General features: G+C 37.9%; 1 pseudogene; it reads right to left on the reverse strand.

Moving 5' to 3' along the window:
- Window positions 1–1,679: 1,679 nt before the first annotated feature.
- LOC113461732 lies at window positions 1,680–1,777 on the reverse strand (annotated as a pseudogene).
- Window positions 1,778–6,950: the final 5,173 nt, after the last annotated feature.

Genomic DNA, 6,950 nt, shown 5'->3' on the forward strand with positions numbered 1-6,950 from the left:
AGCTCCTTCCATTTGGAAAAAAAAAAAACAGAGAAAGGAAACAGGGGAGGCCCTGTTTCCGAAAAGAAAAGAGAAAAAAAAAAAGAAAGAAAATGAAAGGGGGATTAATGTATGAAATGGAAGGCTAAAGTCCTAGGGAGGGTGATGGAGGAACCTTTGATGTATTGCTCTTTGAAGTAAACTCTAAACTTTTGCTTTCAATGATTTATATTTATTGACATGTTCTTGATCCATGCGTAGTTATTTCGTAGATAGATCTTTAATGGATTATGATTATTGATATATGGATTGCTTTAGTATTTGATTCGTCGTAGACGTAGAAAGCACGATGAATGCTTAGAAATTGAGTTCATATGTTCATGAAACATATACCATGATTAGATCTATCCTACATTTAATCTTTAATCAAGAACCATAGAGTTTATTCCCTGGATGCAACATCATCAAGGGGGATTCCAGATCCCTACCATTTTTATTTCATTGAATTGTGTTTATTATTCTCTGCATTTAATTTCTGAAAATCAAAACATCATTTTAATCCACAAATTTATTTAATTAATTAATCTAAAAATTACGCTAATAATCTATAAATTTCGTTCTCTGAGGATTCGACCTCGGACTTCCGAGATTTTACTACTTGTACGATTCTCCTGCACTTGGGAGAACAATTTTATTTTTGCATCAAGTTTTTGGCGCCGTTGCCGGGGAACGTCTTAGTTATTAGTATAATTTTAGATTTAATTAGTACCCTATCAGTTAGATTGAACGTTATAGTAAAACTAAAACTAAAAAAAAAAAAATTTCTGCTGTTTTTATTTCCTGCACAGTCTGCATAAAACTCTGATATCTGAGTAATCCACCGTCTGATTGCACTCAAATTTCGTCGGCTGCTGTAGGACACATGTTTCTTTCATCTGAACGGTCTGATTGATATTCTGATACTTTGACGACCATTAAATTAATATACAACCTTGCTGCTGTCTGCTTTGTATTTTCTGTGTTTAATTTTTTTTAGAATCAGAATTTTATTATCATCATATCTCATTAACCCTTGTTGCTAATTGAAAATTGATAAGAACTTTAAGAAAAGATCAAGGGTAATCAATAAAAAAATAAAAAAAAAACAAACAAATAAATAAACTCTGAAATTTTGTATGCTAGGTTGGAATAGGGACAACACTGGACGTCTGAGTCGACAACCTTTTGACAATTCCTTAGATCACATTATTGAAACTTTTTCGCAAAATCTCAAATCTTGTGAGATGGCTGATGATGATGTAGGAAGTCACCATGGTAATGAAGGTAGACCCCCAGTTATGACACTTCGACAATACTTACATCCCACTAGGACTAGTCAACCTTCATGCATGATTATTCCTGAAAATGTAGGACACTTTGAAATCAAACCAGGAGTAATTCAATTGCTGCCAAAGTATCATGGAATGGAATCCGAGAACCCTTATCTTCACCTTAAGGATTTTGAGGAAATTAGCATCACATTTAGAGTGCCAAATGTATCGGAAGATGTCCTTAAATTAACCTTGTTTCCTTTTTCCTTGAAGGATAAAGCCAAAACATGGCTGAACTCCTTGAGACCAAGATCGTTAGGAACATGGCATGATATGCAAAGAGAATTCTTAAAAAAGTTCTTTCTCGCACAAAGGACTAATTTTTTGAAAAGGCACATTAGTAATTTCCAACAAAAAGACCATGAAACATTTTATGAATGCTGGGAGAGATTTAAAGATTTGCTACTCTCTTGTCCTCATCATGGGTTTGAAACATGGAGAACCATTAGTTTCTTTTACGAGGGATTGTCTCCACAATTAAAACAATTTATAGAGACTATGTGCAATGGTCTATTTTTGGAAAAGCAACCCGATGAGGCATGGGACTATTTAGACTCTCTCGCAGAGACTGCACAATTATGGGATACAGGGGATAGAGTGAATAAACCTTTGCCTAAGCCTACTAACATTGGACATGGGGGCCTATATAACCTTAGTACTCAAGATGATATTCAAGCTAAAATGGCAGCCCTTACTAGGAAGGTAGAGGAAATTGAACTTAGAAGGATTGAACCCGTCAAGACCGTAGAGCATAACAGCGAGTGTTGTAGGATTTGCGAGATGCCTGGCCATCTCACCACTGATTGCCCCACAATACCCGCATTCAAGGAAGTCTTGCACGATCAGGCCAATGTTATGAATACCTATCAAAAATCTTTCAATAATCCTTTTTCGGGTACTTACAACCCCGGATGGAAGAACCATCCAAATTTCAGGTGGAGGAATGACCAACCTCAACAAGTATATAACCCAACTCCTCCACCTCCGCCACCTCATTATGCACACGCACCCCCTCAAAAACCCAGTCTCAAAGAAACTTTACAATCTTTCATGCAAGGTCAAGCTAAAATCAATGATGAATTAAGAAATCAACTGACAATGCTGACCATTGCTTTAAGTGCTCAAGAGAAGGGTAAGCTACCAGCTCAACCACAACCTAACCCTCAAGTCTACGGCGGTAGCAATGCATCATCTTCAACTTTGCATAAAGAGCAAGCAAAGAGTATAATAACATTGCGAAGTGGAAAGATTATTGACCGACCAATCCCAGAACAAACTCAAGCCATACCTAATTCTGACCCTTTAAAGACAAAAGAAAAGGATAACGAAGAAACTGAAGCACCAACATCTACTGAAAAAATCAAATGTCCTTTTCCTGCACCATTTCCACAAAGATTAAAGCCCTTGCAAAAGCTTGAACCAAACTCTGAAATTCTTGAGCTTTTTAAGCAAGTAAAAATCAATGTACCTCTTCTTGATGCAATCAAACAAGTGCCTTCATATGCAAAATTTTTGAAAGATTTGTGCACTGTCAAGCGTCATTTAAATGTCAAGAAGAAGGCATTTCTGGCTGAAAATGTGAGTGCAATTTTACAGCATAACATTCTTCCTAAATATAAAGATCCAGGTTGCCCAACTATCTCGTGCATCATTGGCAATTTTAGGATTGAGCGAGCATTGCTAGATTTAGGGGCGAGTGTGAACTTGTTGCCATATACGGTATATGAGCAACTCGGTTTGGGTGAGTTGAAGCCAACAACTGTCACCTTACAATTAGCTGACTGGTCAGTGAAGGTCCCTAGAGGAATTATCGAAGATGTCTTGGTCCAAGTAGACAAGTTCTATTTTCCTATTGACTTTATCGTACTGGACACACATCCGGCTTCCAATTCACCATCTCAGATTCCGGTCATCTTAGGATGCCCATTTCTTGCAACTTCTAATGCATTGATCAATTGTAGGAATGGTGTCATGAAGCTTTCTTTTGGCAATATGACTTTGGAACTGAACGTCTTTAGTATAGGCAAACAACCCAGTGAACATGAAGAAAGTAAAGAAGTTGAATGGGTTGAAACCATTGCGGAAGAATATTTGTTAAAAGAAACATTTACTGAATCGGCCGACAATAGTTTGATAGATTGTTGTTCTGAAGGTACTGCTGATGATACGGTCCCACCTATTTTAGATAACTCAGATGTCATGATGGTCAATGGGTGGAGACCGAGAATAGAGGAATTTGAACATTTGCCATTTTGAGGAGCAAAGATAGTACCATCCCATGAACAAGCACCTAAGCTCGAGTTGAAACCTTTACCGAAGGAACTCAAGTATGCCTTTCTTGGATCCAATGACACATTTCCTATAATCATCTCATCTGATCTTGATCATGCCCAAGAAAGAAAATTACTTGGTATTCTAAAGAATCATAGAGGAGCTTTAGGGTGGTCTATTGCAGACTTGAAGGGGATTAGCCCTTTAATTTGCACGCACCGGATATATTTGGAGGACAATGCCAAAACCACAAGGCAAATGCAACGCAGGTTGAATCCTACGATGAGAGATGTGGTTAAAGCAAAAGTCCTCAAGTTGCTTGACGTGGGTATTATTTACCCAATTTCCGATAGCAAGTGGGTAAGTCCTACTCAAGTCGTGCCCAAAAAAGCAGGTCTGACGGTAGTCAAAAATGAGCAGGGCGAGTTAGTCCCGACTCATGTCCCCACAAGTTGGCGCATGTGTGTTGACTATCGAAAATTGAATTTGGTCACTAGGAAAGATCACTTTCCCTTACCCTTCCTAGACCAAGTTTTGGAAAGAGTTGCAGGACATAATTTTTATTGTTTTCTCGATGGCTATTCCGGATCCTACCAAATCGAGATTTCACCAGAAGATCAAGAGAAGACTACTTTCACTTGTCCTTTTGGTACATTCGGTTTCCGTCGGATGCCGTTCGGGTTATGTAATGCACCTGCAACATTTCATAGATGCATGCTCAGTATTTTTGAAGACATGAACGAGAAGTTTTTGGAAGTATTCATGGATGATTTTTCTGTTTTTGGCGATTCTTTTGATGATTGTTTACTACATTTACAAGCTGTCTTAGCTCGGTGTATAGAAAAGAACCTGATACTGAATTGGGAGAAATGCCACTTCATGGTGCCAAAGGGAATTGTCCTAGGACATATTGTTTCATCGAAGGGCATGGAAGTTGATAGAGCTAAGATTGACTTAATCGCCAAGCTACCTGCACCCAAGACGGTTAGAGATGTTAGATCATTTTTGGGTCATGCCGGATTTTATAGGAGGTTCATCAAGGACTTTAGTGTCATAGCCCGACCATTATGTAACCTCCTATCCCTTGATACATCGTTCAATTGGACTGAAAGCTGTCAAGAGGCATTCGAAAAGTTGAAGTCTATGCTTAGCACTGCACCCATCGTGCGACCACCCGATTGGTCATTACCTTTTGAGATCATGTGCGATGCTAGTGACTATGCGATAGGAGCTGTCCTAGGACAATGCAAGGATAATAAGCCATATGTCATTTACTATGCAAGCAAAACTTTAAATGATGCTCAAATGAATTACACCACCACCGAAAAGGAATTGCTTGCAGTAGTATTTGCATTAGACAATTTCGCTCTTATATCCTTGGTGCTCCTATTGTTATCTTTACAGATCATGCAGCGCTAAAATATTTACTGGATAAGAAAGAGGCTAAACCACGCTTAATACGATGGATTCTTTTACTCCAAGAATTTGACATCACTATCAAAGATAAAAAGGGAGTAGAGAATGTGGTTGCTGACCATTTATCACGGCTAGTTTTTAATGATTCGGTGCCACAGTTGCCCATCAAGGACTCGTTCCCTGAAGAGCAATTGTTTGCACTTTCTACTATGCCATGGTATGCTGATATTGTAAACTTTCTTGTCACTAACCGGATGCCGGAGCATTGGGGATCGAATGATAAGAATAATTTCTTGCGTGAAGTAAGAAATTATTATTATGATGCTCCTTATTTGTTCAAGTATTGCAATGATCAAATCTTTAGAAGATGCATTCCGGAACATGAGATACAAAGTGTACTCTCTTTTTGTCATGCCAGTGCTTGTGGAGGACACTTTGCATCTAAGAAAATGGCAGCTAAGGTGTTGCAATGTGGTTTTTATTGGCCTACACTATTTAAAGATGCCCACGAGTTCTGTAGGACATGTGACCCATGTCAACGTGTTGGAAGTCTAACTCGTAGGCAAATGATGCCTCTTCAGCCCATTACTGCTATTGAAATTTTTGACATGTGGGGCATCGATTTTATGGGCCCATTCCCACCGTCTTTTGGATATGAGTATATTTTAGTTGGTGTTGACTATGTGTCAAAATGGGTAGAAGCTGTTGCCTGTAGAACTAATGATCACAAACCTGTTTTGAAATTTCTAAAAGAAAATATTTTTTCACGATTTGGGATGCCCAAGGTTATAATTAGTGATGGAGGAAAACATTTCTGTAATAAGCCTTTTGAGATCCTATTACGAAAGTACGGTATCACTCATAGAATTGCAACTCCTTATCACCCGCAGACTAGTGGCCAAGTAGAGCTAGCCAATCGGGAGATTAAACGAATTTTAGAGAAAACGGTGAATCCATTACGCAAAGACTGGTCTTTAAAACTTTCTGATGCATTGTGGGCTTACCGTACTGCTTATAAAACTATTCTTGGTATGTCCCCGTATCGGCTAGTCTATGGAAAAGCATGTCATCTACCTGTTGAATTAGAGCATAAATCATATTGGGCCATTAGAAAATTGAACTTTGAATTGTCAGATGCTGGTTTAATTCGAAAATTACAATTAAGTGAGTTGAATGAAATTCGTCGGGATGCGTATGACAATGCTAGACTTTGTAAAGAACGAATGAAAATTAGGCATGATAAATCAATTCTAAGAAAATCTTTTGAACCTGCACAAAAAGTTCTTTTGTATGACTCTTGCTTACATCTGTTTTCTGGAAAGTTACGATCAAGATGGACAGGTCCTTTCATTGTAAAAACTGTTTTTCCACACGGGGCAGTTGAAATTGAGAATCCACAGGATGGTCAAATTTTTAAGATAAATGGACACAGATTAAGACCTTTTCTTGAGAATTTTGCAGATGAAGAGGACTCCTTTTCCTTGGAGGAGCCTTCTTATGACTGAGCATGACGGCCAAGGTATGTGTATATTAGTTAGAATTATTTTTTTTTCTTTTATTTTTTTTCTTATTTTGTAGGTCTTCTTTTCTGGAAATCAACAGCTCAAGGTAGTCTTCTTCTCTCTAATATTCTTTTCTCTATTGTTTCTCACATATAGCTTTCTTGCATCTTTTACATTGAGGACAATGCAATATTTAAGTTGGGGGGAGGGAAATATTTTGCAAAAAAAAAAAAAAAATTATTTTTGCATTTGATTTATTCTATTACTTTCTTTTCTGAGCAAATGCACATGTATTTTCATATTGAGTGTGTACAACTATTAAGACAAGGAACACATGCATACTATGACTGATCAGAGACCTATTATTAGATCCCCACACGTGTACTTAATGACAATAGGAAGGCCTCAGGAG

Source organism: Phoenix dactylifera, unplaced genomic scaffold (genome assembly GCF_009389715.1).
Source record: "Phoenix dactylifera cultivar Barhee BC4 unplaced genomic scaffold, palm_55x_up_171113_PBpolish2nd_filt_p 000340F, whole genome shotgun sequence".
NCBI classification, from domain to species: domain Eukaryota; kingdom Viridiplantae; phylum Streptophyta; class Magnoliopsida; order Arecales; family Arecaceae; genus Phoenix; species Phoenix dactylifera.